The sequence below is a fragment of the Lactuca saligna genome, chromosome 2 (assembly GCF_052625555.1).
Source record: "Lactuca saligna cultivar CGN05327 chromosome 2, ASM5262555v1, whole genome shotgun sequence".
Lineage (NCBI taxonomy): Eukaryota > Viridiplantae > Streptophyta > Magnoliopsida > Asterales > Asteraceae > Lactuca > Lactuca saligna.
Window position 1 is genome coordinate 7250737 of NC_136418.1, and position 15607 is coordinate 7266343.

Here is a 15607-nt window from a genome sequence, read left to right on the forward strand (position 1 = left end):
GCACATTTAACAATTTAAGAAATATCTGTTATCACATATTCGACAATCATCAAGTCATATTGTCAAGATTCCATCTTTGGAAAAGTCAATTAATGAGTTATTGAACGAGATGAAAGGTCATAATTTCCCTCCTAATACAAGTAGATCAAATATCGAGTAGATGAAAAAAAACACCCAACAACACCAAAACTTATAAACAATTGAAAAAGAAATATAAAGAAGATTTACTTTCAGGCATTCTATCCAACACTTGACATGCATAGATTGTTCAAGGTTTAAGAAATTCTTTCATAGATTTTTAGAATTGTAATAGATAGAAAATGAGTAACGTTGGGATTTAAGGGATCAAAATAACAATGTGGAGTTGAAAGTCTTTCTTTATAAAAAGATAGTGTTCCTTTCAGAAAATCCAATATTTTCCCTTTAAAAATAAGTTGCAGTCTAAAAACCCAAAGACTGAAATGTACAAGTATTTTCCATACTTATAATATTTTCCCTTTAAAAATGAGTTGCAGTTTTAAATTACATAAAACCGTTTGAGTGAATGTATCCCCGTAAACTATATGTATCGTTGTTTCCCCATATGAGTTATTAACCGTACTAACGACATAGATGGCCTGTTACGAAGTTCTTCAGGCGTTGGAATGTTATGACATTTGTCACCCTAGACCTGCCGGTCTAGTTGTTGCAAGCAACTTAGGTGCGGGATTGTCAATCCCAATATAGATCTATACACAACTATCACGCTCTCTTACTGGAGACCCCGGTTATAATACAGGACTTTTGAAGGTACACTGATTTGTACGTGAAGATTTTGGCTCACAAAATTAGATTCAACGGGTTTACGTATAGTGTAAATGAAAAACCATTTTGTAAGTGGAATAATAATCTTCCATAGTAAGTTCATAGTGTATAAGACCCATAAATTATACCGATTATAGTTTATCATAAATGTTTTGTAGTGATGAAAACCTTTATATGTAATATTATCACCTTTTCATGGAAATAAAATAGCATGAAATTAATAAATCCACATTTCCTTAATATTATACACTTTGCTCAGCATGATACAAAGTGTTGAAAATTCACAAACCATACTTGAATCGTTTATTTTTACATCAAACAGAAGTACGCGAGTCTTTAGCTTTTCTGTTCACGTTTTTAGAAAAATTATAGAAAAATCATCATAAGTCGTAATCTGGATCCGTAAACTCTCGGAGCTTAGAAAATGAGTCTACTTTGTCCAAAAATTTTGTTATGTCCTTAGGTGGTTCCTAACCAGAGTGAAGATGTTCATTTTCACAACCTGGTACGAAATTGTTCTGAAATGACAGACAGTTTTGTAAAAATCACCATAAATTGTAGAAAAATCGTATGAATGCATGAAAGTAGTCCTTAAAAAGGTATAGACCTTAACTATTTTCATATTGTACAATTTTTAAAAATATTAAGTTTAAGATGGGTAAAACAATCCATGAATAGATAGCAACTTTTCTGTAAAAAGCAGATCTTTAAGTTTAGATAATGAATTAGTGATGTAACTTGTATCCCCCCCACCTCTTAAAACTTGGAAAAAAAACCTCGAAAATGTAGGGGTATCAACTCACCTTATATGTTTTCTTGATGAGTGGAAGGTTGAGGATGAAGAGTTTCAAGTCAAGAGCACTTGAAGAGTGCTTGGAGATTTTGATTATCCTATGGAGACTAATATGTGAATATGTGTGTAAATGACTTAATATTATCATGGAAGTATGTAGAAATCTTAGATGTTTGAGGAAATACTTACCAATAAGGAGGAAAGGACTCAAGAACACCTCTTGTAAAGAAAACGTGACTTAGAGAGAGAATGAGGGATTCTTATGGAAGGAATAGTGGAATTTTGGAAGGAAGTGTAGAAATGAAGAAGGAAAATCTTCTAAAAATGTTTATATAGGATAGAATAATGCAAGTGGATTTGTTGGGATGTGTGATGGATAATGATTTGACCAATGGAGACTAGAGAAGTAACATAAATGTGACATGGGTCTTGATGGTGGATCCAATTGGTCCACTTGTGTCATATAATATCTTTTTAATTTTAGATATAATTTTATGCAAATGTGTGGTTTATAATTAATAAAGCTTGAAGATGTGCATAAAATATGAGTTAGGGGGTCTAAGATGTGAAAAATATGAGTTTTATGGAAAACCGACGTCATAAACTCTTAAAAATGACGAAAAGTCAGAAACTGCCAAAAATCCGAAGTGGAGTGCGAGGGCTTCGCAGGTTTCGGATGCATGAGTATAAGGTGCAAAAGTGTAAGATGCGAAGGTCTCGGATGTGAAAGGTAGGATCCGAAAGCGAATGTCATCCTACGAATGCGAAAGTACCCACTGTGAATGCGAAAGTCACAGGTTCACTGTGAGAGGGTTCGTTGCAAGAGGTTTATGTATGAAAGTGAGGGTTTCAGTACAAAAGTGAGGGTTTCACAGGTTGCTATGGTTCCAAAGGCTTGCGAAGCTTCGTAGATGAACGGTAACCTGCGTAACTTTCTAGATCTTTTTGGTTTTCTCCTCCCATTTTGAGTGGTTTTCAACAAGTTGAAGGGTTGGGATGGTATGGGTGTTTATCGAAAAGGTTAGAAGTGTGATTCTAGTTACCAAGAGAGATATGGAAGAGATTTGGGAGAGAGAGAGAGAGAGAGATTCTGTTTGTAGCCTTTGTTATGGTTTTGCCCCATAGTGTTAGGATTATAAACTCCACTACGCCGTGTTATGAGTGTTACATATCCCCGAAGGATACATAGTTGAATTTCATCGAGTTGTTACGTTATTCACCCTATTTAGGGTTTATATTTGAAAATTTGAAATCTCCGAGTGATACTTTGTATTATGATAGTAAGTTATTCATTAGGAAACATAGCATAAACCCTAACATACTAGTACCAGTTGGGTTGAGCAGGTTTACTTTGTTGACTTTGCTTGACCAAAATTGATGGTTGTCACACAAATATATACCAAAACAATCAATTTTATCCAATAACATCATGTCAAAAAATTGTAATACATTGATATTAAAGGGATCTAACTTTACATTGTTATTAAGAGGTTTTCCCGAACTGTATAACCTAATACTACACTGCTATTAAGGGACACCTTCTTGTTTCTATTTCTTATTGTTATGCTTCTGTTTCCACATGATACCTGTTTTCATCATCAACACATTTGTATTCAGAAAGGCTTAAAGTATCATCAATCTATGTTATGAAATATTAAAATTTAATACACATGTAGTAAAATAACTTTTGCCAATTGTCAAATGGGTCTTTTAGAAATACCAAGAATCCAGGCTTCAATATAGCCCATACCTGTATAAAATATTAAAATTTAACACACATGTAGATTATAAAAGTTAATATGAAAGAGTGAAATAGTAAAATACCTTTTGCCAATTGTCATTGCAACAATTCAACCAAAAACAGGAGGAGAATTTTCTTTCATCATCCCAGTTTGAGATTTTTGGTAAATGCTTCACTAATACATATTCTTCTTTTAGCTAGGAGCCATACTCTAGACAAAAGGATAACTTTGAAGCCCCCATAAACTTGCATACCTGTTTTCAACATAATTTATGTAGGAAGGAAGAATATGATTCAAGTTTCCAATATAAAATATAAGTTACCTCTCTGGAATTGACAATGTCCTAGTGTAAGGTCAAACCTTGAAATATGATAATGTTTAAAATAGACTCAGCATCAGCGCATATCTCAGTATCAGCATCAGCGTGTCAGCAGCTCAGTTTGTAATAGTTTAGTTTATTCAGTGCATCGTAACAAATCTTGTATTTATCTTGTTTCCATAGTTAGTCTAATTAGTTAGCTGGCGTATCCCTGATTTGTAGGGATTGTCTAGAATAGCAGTATATAATCTTTTGTATAGGTTTGTGAATGGTTACGCCTTTCACAAACCCTAATCGCTGCTTTGTGCACACGATAATCTCTTTGTGAGATTATCTTTCTTAGTGAAAGCTTTTCTTCGTGAATTCCTCTTGTTTTTATTTTCTGTAATTGTTTGATAAATTTGATTGATCTAAAGGCCTCTTCAATTGGTATCAGAGCAGGTTTCACTTATCAAACAAATGGCTTCATCTTCTTCTTCGTCGAACTCATCAAATCATCCTTCTGCTAAAATTCCTCCTTTTGATGAAACAAACTTTGCTATGTGGAAAATAAAGGCTCTATATGCTTTAGAGTCAGTAGATGAAGACATGTTGGACATTGTCGAAAAGGGTCCATATGTCCCAATGTATCAGCCTCTGAAAAACAACGTTCCTGATGGTGCCATGAAGAAAACACCTAGAGAAAACTGGACGGCAGATGACAAAAGAAAAAATGGTTTAGATGTTCGTGCTCGTGCCGCAATCAGCTACGCTCTGCCATACAACATTTTTGGGCTAGTTCAAAATTGCATCTCAGCAAAGGAGATGATGGATACTCTGACTGTATCTTTTGAAGGCACTGAAGAAGTCAAGGCTACTCAAATAAATGATCTTAACCGAAGGTATGAACATTTTTTTGCTAAGAAAGGTGAAACCTTGACTCAAACCTTTAATAGATTCAATACTCTTGTTAATGATCTTCGGAGACTAGATCAGTTGAAGCATAGAACTGTTATAGTGCAGAAGTTTTTGGATTCTCTGGGTGCAGGTTGGGAGAACCATGTTGATGTGCTGAAAAATAGTGAGAAGATCAATTCTATGGACTTACAAAGTCTCTATGGAAATCTTCAATACTATGAAGAATCTAAGCTTCAAAGAAAGGAACTGGTGAAAGATTCTCAACGTGAATCATCTGTAGCTTTTTTCTCAAACAAAAAGCTAGTGTCAGATTCAGACACTGAAAGTAATTCAGATACTGATTCCTCTAAATCTGACACTGATGATCTTGAAAAAGTTGTGGCTAGTGCAGCTTTGATTGTTAAGACTTTTGAGAAATCAGGTCGAAACTTCTCAAAGTTTCAGAAGAAGATGGGTGGAAAGTTTTCGAAAAGATCAGAAGCTGATAAAAAGCATGGTACTGATAAGAAAGAGAAGGCTCAGTGCTTTAACTGTGGGAGCACTGATCATTTTGCAAAGGAGTGTAAACAAAAGAAACAAGGCTCGGATGAATACTGGAAGCAGAAGTACAACAAGCTGATTGAGAAGCTGAAAGCAGAGAACTTGGAACATAAAGTTCTTGTTGCTGAAGAAGAAAAATGGAAGACTGATGAGGAGTCATCAAATGATGAAGTCAAGTGTCTAATGGTAAAGATAGAAGACCCGGATGTTTCTGAAAATGGCAAAAGTACATTTGATGCTGATATGTCTGATGCTGTTGAAAATTCCAGGAAGCACAACACTGACTCTTCTTCAATGTACCAGGTTAAAAACTTTGTTTCCTATTCAATGAATGAAAAAATCAAAATGTTTGAGTATTTGGGCGTCATTAATTCTAAGAAGAATCAAACAATAAGAGATTTGCAAAATCAAATTGATCTTCTTGAAACTGATATATCCATGAAAAATAACATTATTGACTCCACTCAGGAAAATCTTAGAATCACTAGTTTGTCAAATTCTTCTTTGTCTGCTGAAATTGACAATGTTAAAAATCTTTTGATCAAAGAACAAACTGTGCTTCATACTTGGGCAAAATCTCATAAGAATGCAAATTATATTATTTCTGCTCAAATTCCACATTCATGTGAGAAAATTCTTGGGGGTAATTTTGCAGAAGCTGAAAAGGTTTTTAAATCACAAGAAAAGGAATCTGAGTTTTATTCCATGAATGAGATGAAAAACAATTTCAAAAATAAGTTTGTCAGTAACTCTTTTATTAATCAGAGTTTAATTGATGAATATTGTATTACTAATTCTGATGGTATTACTGAGTGTAATGTTGAAATTACCGGAATTGATCCAACCTCTTACCCTACACATCTTGTAAGACCAACTCCACTCACTGAGAATATTATTGCCTTTCCTATCTCAAATGGAGTGTTTCATGCTGTTCATGAACAACTTAAGCATTTTCCTGATTGCAATTCATCTGTGAATGAGTCCAAATCAGACACTGATAGCTCATCATCTAACACTGATCAAATTCTTTCTGACACTGAATTCAGTTGTGACTCAATGATAAACAAAAGGATTCAAAGCTCTCTTGGTGAATCTTACATGTCGAAATGTGTTAAATCCAAAATTTTGCTCACCAAGAAGAACTTTGGTACTAGAATTTGTTACAGATGTGGTGATACCTCTCACAAGATCAGTGAATGTTCATTTGATAAATCATCTTTAAGAGCTGATAATATTAAAGTTACAAATGAAAAATGGATTCTTAAGTCAAATTCTTTAAACTGTCTTCCTAAGGAGTGTTATAATCTATTATCAAATAACTTTGTGAATGACCCATCCTCGAATGGGTCAGTGTGTTCTAACTAGTTTCTCAGCACTGCAGGGTCAGGAGCATCTTTGGTACTTAGATAGTGGTTGCTCAAGGCATATGACAGGATCAAAGTCTCTCCTGGAAGATTATGTCAAGAAAATTGGTCCTGCAGTTACTTATGGAGACAATGGAAAGGGGTTCACTAAAGGATATGGAAATATCAAATGCAATAACGTGGTTTTTCAAAATGTTTCATATGTAAAGGGTCTCAAACACAACCTTATCTCCATCAGTCAATTGTGTGATGCTAACTATGAAGTTCACTTTACAAAGAAGGAAGGCAGAGTTGTCAACACTGACAAGAACATCGTACTTTCAGCAAGTAGAAAAGATGACATATATGTTCTTGACACGTTCTCGAGTGACAAGGCACTGATGCAATACTTCTTTACAAAGTCTCAGACGAATCTTAGCTGGATTTGGCACAAAAGGTTCTCTCATCTAAGCTTCAAGAACCTATCCAAAATATCCAATCAAGATCTGGTTAGAGGGCTTCCAAAATTCAGCGTTGTGAAAGACAAGATGTGCTCAGCTTGTGAACAAGGAAAACAAACCAAGTCCTCTTTCAAACCCAAGTCATGTTCCAGTATATTAGTCCCTCTTCATTTACTCCACATGGACTTGTTTGGACCAATTCCTGTCCGTTCTCTAGGTGGAAATAAGTATACTCTAGTGGTGGTGGATGAGTTCACTCGATTTACATGGGTGGTTTTCCTGAAGAAGAAAAGTCATGTTGCACAAGAAATTATTTCACTGATTCGTAAAAATGAGACACTGACAGGTCTCAAAGTTAAGCAGCTAAGAAGTGATCATGGTACTGAGTTTCGGAATTCGACTCTTGAAGAATTTTGTGATCATAAAGGAATTGGGCAAAACTTCTCAGCTCCTCGTACTCCTCAACAAAATGGAGTTGCTGAACGAAGAAATAGAACACTAATTGAAGCAGGAAGGACCTTGATGATCCATGTTGGTCTTCCTATGTCGTTTTGGGCTCAAGCTGTCAATACAGCGTGCTTCACTCAGAATCGATCTCTAATTCACAGGATTCATAAGAAGACACCATATGAAATGCTGAAAGATCGAAAGCCAGATGTATCCTTTTTTCACATATTCGGATGTATTTGTTATATTCTAAATCAGCGTGACCCAAGATCCAAGTTTGAACCTAAGGCTGATAAAGGTATTTTCGTTGGGTACTCATCTATTTCAAAGGCTTTTCATGTTTTTCATGTGAACAGGCAATGCATTGAAGAATCCATTCATGTGAAGTTTGATGAGGAATCATACACTGATGAAAAAGTCACTCATTCCTCTTCTATTTTTCAAGAGCTTCTCTCTTGTCCATTTGACGAAGTCCCTCCTGCTGGAGATGAAGCTGATTCTTCTGATTCTATCGTTCCAGTTCCATGTTCCTTGAATCAAGATACTGCAGCCAGATCAGCAGATAATTCTTTAGGTGCTGATGAAATCCTTGAAGCTGAAGACTCTCATGCAACTGATAACTTGTCAGTGTCAAACTCTCCGGAATCAACATCAGTTTCTGAACATTGATATCATCCAGTAGATCAAATTATTGGGAATATTCATGATGGTGTCCGAACCAGATCTCGTGTATCTAATAACTTTTGCATGTATATTAATTTTGTTTCAATGATCTTACCTGACAAGATTCACACAGCTCTTCAAGATGCTGATTGGATCAGGGCCATGCAAGAAGAACTGAATGAGTTTGAAAGGCACAAAGTTTGGACTCTTGTCCCAAGACCATCAGGAAAGACAATCACCGGAACTCGCTGGGTCTATCGCAACAAGGTTGATAAAGATGGAATCATTACTCGCAACAAGGCAAGGCTTGTCGCTCAAGGGTTTACTCAAATTGAATCCATCGACTACGGCGAAACCTTTGCTCCAGTTGCTCGCATTGAAGCAATCAGACTGTTTCTCGCATACGCATCCTACATGAATTTCATTGTCTATCAAATGGATGTGAAAACAGCCTTTCTTCATGGTGTGTTAGAAGAAGAAGTTTTCCTCAATCAGCCCCCAGGCTTTGTTGACAAAGATCACCCTGATTATGTGTACCGATTAGACAAAGCTGTTTATGGACTGAAGCAAGCAGGGCTTGGTATGAGACGCTGACATCGTATCTTCTTGAAAATGGATACAGACGAGGAGCAATCGACAATACTCTCTTTATCAAAAACAAAGGCTCAGATATGGTTCTTGTTCAAATTTATGTCGATGACATCATTTTTGGCTCTCCAAATGAGAAGCTGAGCAAGGAATTTGAAGAGATCATGTCTCAAAGGTTCGAAATGAGCATGATGGGGAAGATGACCTTCTTCTTAGGTCTTGAAGTTCAGCAACAAAAGTCAGGTATTTCTATTTGCCAAAGTAAATATATTTCTGACTTGCTTGTTAAGTATTCTCTCAATGACTGCAAACCAGCCTCTACTCCAGTGTCCAAGACTGATAAGATACACGCTGATCCAACTGGAACTGATGTAAATCACTCTCTGTATCGAGGAATGATTGGATCTCTTTTATATCTCACGGCAAGTCGTCCTGATATCATGCTTGGAACCATTCTCTGTGCTCGATTTCAAGCTAATCCCAAGGAATCTCATCTCATGGCCGTCAAACGTATCTTTCGATACTTGAAAGGGACTCAAAACCTAGCACTGTGGTATCCTCGCGACTCAACATTTGAACTTTTTGGATACACTGACTCAGACTATGCAGGATGCAATTTAGACAAAAAGAGTACATCTGGTGGATGTCACTTCCTTGGAAATCGTCTCATCAGCTGGTCTAGCAAGAAGCAAACATCAGTAGCCATCTCAACTGCAGAAGCTGAGTATGTTGCTGCTGGGAGATGTTGTGCCCAGCTATTATGGATTCAAAATCAGCTTCTCGACTATGGGATCAAGTTCTCAAAGACTCCCATATATTGTGATAACACCAGTTCCATTCAAATCACACAAAACCCTGTTCAGCATTCAAAGACGAAGCATATCGAAATCAGACATCATTTCATCAGAGATAATGTTGAAAAGGGAAAGGTTGTTCTTGAACATGTCAAGACTTCAGAGCAACTTGCTGATATCTTCACTAAGGCACTGGATTCTCAAACAACTGCTTACATTATTGGAGAACTTGGAATGATTACATTGTAATTAATTTTGCCGTTTAATTGTGCTAATGTTTGGTATTGTCTTATAAGCTGATGTACATTGTGCTGATGATGACTTGCTGATGATATTTGCATACTGAGTACTTGGTTTGATCTCCCATCTTTCTCTCTTCTTCAAGTGTTCTAAACTAAAGTTGAATGATTCACTGTACTAAACCATACACTGATAACAACTTGAAACTCTTTGCCGATAGTTAGATCAAAACACCAAGATCTATCACACGCAACTATCCCCTCTTACCAATCTTACACTGATTCTGTGATTCAGCGTGACAAAACACACGCTGATGAGAGTCTAAAAATCTTTGTCGATGGTTAGATCAAAACACCAAGATCTATCACACACAACTATCTCTTCTTACCAATCTTACACTGATTATGTGATTCAGTGTGCCAAAACACATGCTGATGAGAGTCTAAAATCTTTGTCGATGGTTAGACCAAAACACCAAGGTTTATCACACGCAACAATCCTCTCTTTACCTTCTTCTCATTCAGTGTCTAATGATTCAGTAAGATAAACCACTCACTGATAAAGTCACAACACTCTGTGCCGATGGTTAGATAATGAAACTAGTATCTATCACATGCACCAATCTCCTTGCTAGCCTCAATTGAGCAAGCTGTATCTTGAATTGACGGAGATATACTTTCAGCATGTAATTTTTGTGACACTAATCTCAGCGCTTCCGCAAACACTGATTGACGTTTCATCTTCAGTCAACGGCTCCTTTACCCAACGGCTACTTTTTAATGGCTACTTTTTATCTGACAGGTTGTTACGATACGTCATTTTTCTTTTAAAGAAGATAATCATTACCTTTTTGAAAGGCCTGTTTAATTCCATATTTAAACCTCCTCTCTCCCTATTTCAAACTTTCCTTCCACAATCTAACCTTCTTTCACCTATACTCAAAACCCTAAAACCCTAAAAACTCTCTAATGGCTGCCTCTTTGTTCACCTTCTCTTCTACTTCACGAAGGGTAATCCCTGCCCCAAACTCTCCTCCTCTCCCAATATACATTAAAGCCACCAATGTTGTGTTCAACCCTGATATTCCCGAGGTTCATCGAGGTCTTGGACTCGATGATTTTGCTAATTTCTTAGCCTCTTGCCGCCTTCGATACGCAATCAGTGACGTTCCATCAGAGTTCTTCCCTGAACAAGTTTACGAGTTTTACTACATTGCAACCGTCAATGATGCTGATGATAATGTTGATAATGAACCGAATGACAGAGACACCGAACCTGTTGACAACACCACTGTTCAGCCTGAGTCACCAAAGCCAATGCATGAGTCTGACTCTGCGGGGCATAATAGTCCAGCAGCTACTGAAAAGCTGGTTGAAGATAGTGAGCATGATGAAGAGCATGATGAACCAGATGATGAATGTCAAATACTGGATATGAACTTCATTAATCCTCTTATTCCAGTTCAAGAAGAAAGTTTAGATGACCTTGAAGAATCTCATCCGCTATCAGTCGATCTTGTTGCTGATCCCATTGTTCCAGTCCAAGGAGAAGATTTAGACGTTGCCAGTGAAGAATCTCATCCGCTATCTCGAAAGCGTAAGGTAGCAGATACTGACTTGGCTCATTCTCAAACTGATACTTCTCTGCCTGGCAAGAAACCCAAGTCCATAGTCAGTATATCAAATCTTGCGGCTGAATGGAACATGTCTCCTGATCAAGTTAAGCAAATTCTTGATGAAGCTAATCAAGCTCAGCTTCTAAAGAACATTGCTCAAGCTGATGAATCTCTTATTCAGCACAAACTTAATCTCAATCTTCTCAACCTTCTCCTAGCAGTAGTAAGCCTAAGACTGACAGTGTTCTTGACAGGATTGATCGAAAGAGGTTTGAAGACGTTCTTAATCGACGAGTGTGGTGATAAGATCATAAGAGTTAAAGCTTCCAAACCACGAAATGAGAAAATCCTTATGCTGCTGATCACTCGCCAAGGTCCTCAGCATTCATACACTAAAGTTGTCAAGAGGGATGAGCTGATCAGGTATGGATATTCTGAATGGATGGAACTACTTGAACTAGCATCCAAGCAAACCTCAGCTCACTCTTCAGAACTGACTTGTGCTCTTCATTTGCTGATCAAGAAAGTTCAGTGTTTGGATCTTGTTCCCAAAGAACGACCTCAGCATCAAGGCCAAAGGTTATCTGCTCCTAGAACTCGAAGAACCAAGTTTCAAGTTGATGGTGAAGATGTATTGGTTCTAGACTTTGGTGCTGGTGGAATAAACAATTCTCTTCCCATCAGTGTTGATCCGGTTCAGCATAAGTTTATCTCAGCTCCTGAGCACGGGATGTTCTATCTTGATAAAAACAGAAAGATGTGTTTTCAGCGAACTGCTGAGATTCCAAAGGCTCCAACCACTCATCTCGTTGGCTTAAGGCAAATGTGCATGAGCCATCAAGATCTCTCCGGAGAATTTCACATTCTTATTGCCATGGAGTTGCTGAACAGAAGACAGAAGTTGCTGGATAGTCCTTACTGGCCAGTAAAAATAGAAGCTGAAGCTGAGTATGAAGAGTTCCTGTCCAGCGGTGTTTTAATTTATTTTGTTTTGAACATCATCATATTGCGGGAGATTGTAAGGTCAAACCTTGAAATATGATAATGTTTAAAACAGACTCAGCATCAGCGCATATCTCAGTATCAGCATCAGCATGTCAGCAGCTCAGTTTGTAATAGTTTAGTTTATTCAGTGCATCGTAACAAATCTTGTATTTCTCTTGTTTCCATAGTTAGTCTAATTAGTTAGCTGGCGTATCCCTGATTTGTAGGGATTGTCTAGAATAGCAGTATATAATCTTTTGTATAGGTTTGTGAATGGTTACGCCTTTCACAAACCCTAATCGCTGCTTTGTGCACACGATAATCTCTTTGTGAGATTATCTTTCTTAGTGAAAGCTTTTCTTCGTGAATTCCTCTTGTTTTTATTTTCTGTAATTGTTTGATAAATTTGATTGATCTAAAGGCCTCTTCACCTAGGGATAGATAATGTGGTAATTTGAGAAGACAAAAAGGTCCTTAAGAGAGAAAGAAAACTCATTGACTAGTCACTAGTCGCTACCTACTGAATGAAATACAAAACATAACAACGAATTAAAGGATGATACACTTCCAGAGAGAGAGAGAGAGAGAAAGATAGTGTGTGTGTGTAACAACCAAAAATTTTCATCCAAATTTTCGTTTTTAAATTCATAAAAACATAAGTCATATCATAATTCCAAAAAGTGTTCATAAAGTTTTCCAAAAACATTTATTCTAAATCCAGGATCATCACTCCTTCTCGATGCAGGTATACAATCATGTCGGAGCTTTCCCACGGTCATCGGAAGTACCTAAAACACATAACACATAACATGGTACGCATAAATGCTTAGTGAGTTCCCCAAAATACCACACACATCTCATTAGCCACTCGAGGTTGTAACTCAATAAGACCCTCTAGTCAACGTGTCTCAATGGGACCCTCCAGTCCACAACTCAGATTGGATCCTCTGATCCCTTTGCTCAATACTCAAATAAACATAACATACATATCACAAAGCAATAAAGAGAATATCAAAGTATACGATATCTCAAACATAGAGCATGCACATAAGACCCTCCGGTCACACGTATGTTACCCTTCACGGTATGTATAGTGAGAAGACTCACCTCATGATTAGTAGAAAATAGATACACACGTGGTAATCCAGAATAGCCTCCACCTAACAATATAGACGAACAACTCAATCAAGAACACTATTTTTCCCCTTTATATAAAGTCCTCTTTGTTTACCCTCAGGATAGGTAAAAGAACATTGTTGACTTTGTTTACCTAACCCTCAGGATAGGTAAAAGACCTTTATACTCGTCTAGATATAAAAGAAGTCCCTAAATGACCCACACACAAAGTCAACAGACAAAGTTGACCTGACTCGCTGAGTTCACCCATGTGACTCGGCAAGTCCAATCGCGTTTCTTCACTGTTCTCACCGGCATTCACTCAGATCGTCGAGTTGACTCCTAACTCGACGACTTGTCTCTGGGTCAAACCCGATCCGAATCGTCGAGTCGCTTCATGGATTCGGCGATTCATCTGAACAATCCTCTCATTTGATTGACTAAGGTCAGATCTGCAACTCTAAACCATAGATGTAGCCTCCTAGCATCCGAAAGTCACGTAAAGGTCCTAACTTGGGCTCCATGCATGGTGTATATTGCTCTATAAACCATCAATACTCCATTAACGCTCTCAAGCTCCAAAACCCCGTGGTTACACAACCATAACTTCCTACTTTCGGGCTCTCTGGACCTCAGAAGGTCCAGATCTACAACACAAGATTAGAAAGGGAATTGGATGCATCCAAAACCCTATTCAAGAAGGTATTACAAACCCTAACCCCCAAAATAATATATCTACACCATTGAGGAAAGAAAGGGTCGAATATAATACCTCCAATTAAAGTCCTCTGAATGAGATCTTCAAATCTAGCAGCCTCCTTTTATCTTCTAGGTTGAAATCTCTTCTCTCTTGCAAAAGTTATACTAATAATCTCAAAGTAGCTATCTCTCTCTCTCTCTCACACACACTCTACTCGCTCAATGGCTCTCTAGGGTTTCTCTCTGGAAGATATGGCCGCAATGGGAGGCCATAAGGTCCTTATATAGGCCTCAGACCCAGAATATTAGGGTTTACCTCATCAGCGCTGACTCAGAGAGTTAGCTCTCCGACTCGTCGAGTCTAGTCATTTATTTGTGTCATCAACCGTGTCCCTACTTGACGAGTTGAGGCACCAACTTGTCGAGTCCCTCTGAAATTCTCAAATTAAAATAATAAAATATTATACCTGGAAAACTGGATGTTACAATTCTCCCCCGCTAGAATATGACTTCGCCCTCAAAGTCATGCTCCAAAAATAGCTTAGGATGCTGCTCTCGCATCTCCAACTCCAGTTCCCAAGTAAAATCGGATCCCCTCCGATGTTGCCACTGAACCTGCACCAGGGGCACTTCCTTGTTCCTCAGAATCTTCACCTTCCGATCTAAAATTGCAATAATCGTCTCAACATATTTTAGGATCGCATCAACCTGAATGCCCTCCAATGAAACTATTGTCGTCTCGTCGGCTACACACTTCCTCAGTTGGGACACATGGAAGGTGTTATGGATTTGGCTCAATTTAGCAGGCAGCTCCAACCGGTAGGCCACTTTGCCCACCCTGGCAATCACTCTAAAAGGACCAATGTATCAGGGCCCCAACTTGCCCCTCTTCCTAAATCGGATCACTCCCTTCCAAGGGGATACCTTCAGGAGAACAAAATCTCCAACCTGGAACTCCAAATCGGAACGTCGTATATCTGCATAACTCTTCTGGCGGTTCTGGGCCGTCAGTAGCCTCTGTCTAACCTGCTGAATCTGCTCAGTCATCTTGAGCACTATCTCAGTGCCACACATCACTCTCTGACCCACCTCTTCCCATTAAATGGGAGTCCAACACCTCCTTCCTTATAACAGCTCGAAAGGAGGCATGCCTACGCTCGAATGGTAACTGTTGTTGTATGAAAACTCAGCCAAAGGCAAGTATGTGTCCCAACTCCCTCCAAAGTCTAAAACACAGGCACGCAACATGTCCTCGAGTGTCTGAATCTTCCACTCACTATGCCCATCTATCTGTGGGTGGTATGCGGTATTGAAATGCAGACGTGTAACTAACTCCTCGTGAAATTTCCCCCAGAATCTAGAGGTGAAACGCACATCTCGGTCTGACACTATTGAAACCGGCACCCCGTGCCGAGACACCACCTCCTTCACATAAATCTCGTCTAATTTCTCCGCCAAAGAGCTCTCACTAATAGCAAGAAAGTGAGCACTATTCGTTAGTCGGTCCACGATTACCCAAATTGTGTTGACCCCACGCGCAATCCTCGGTAATTTGGTAATAA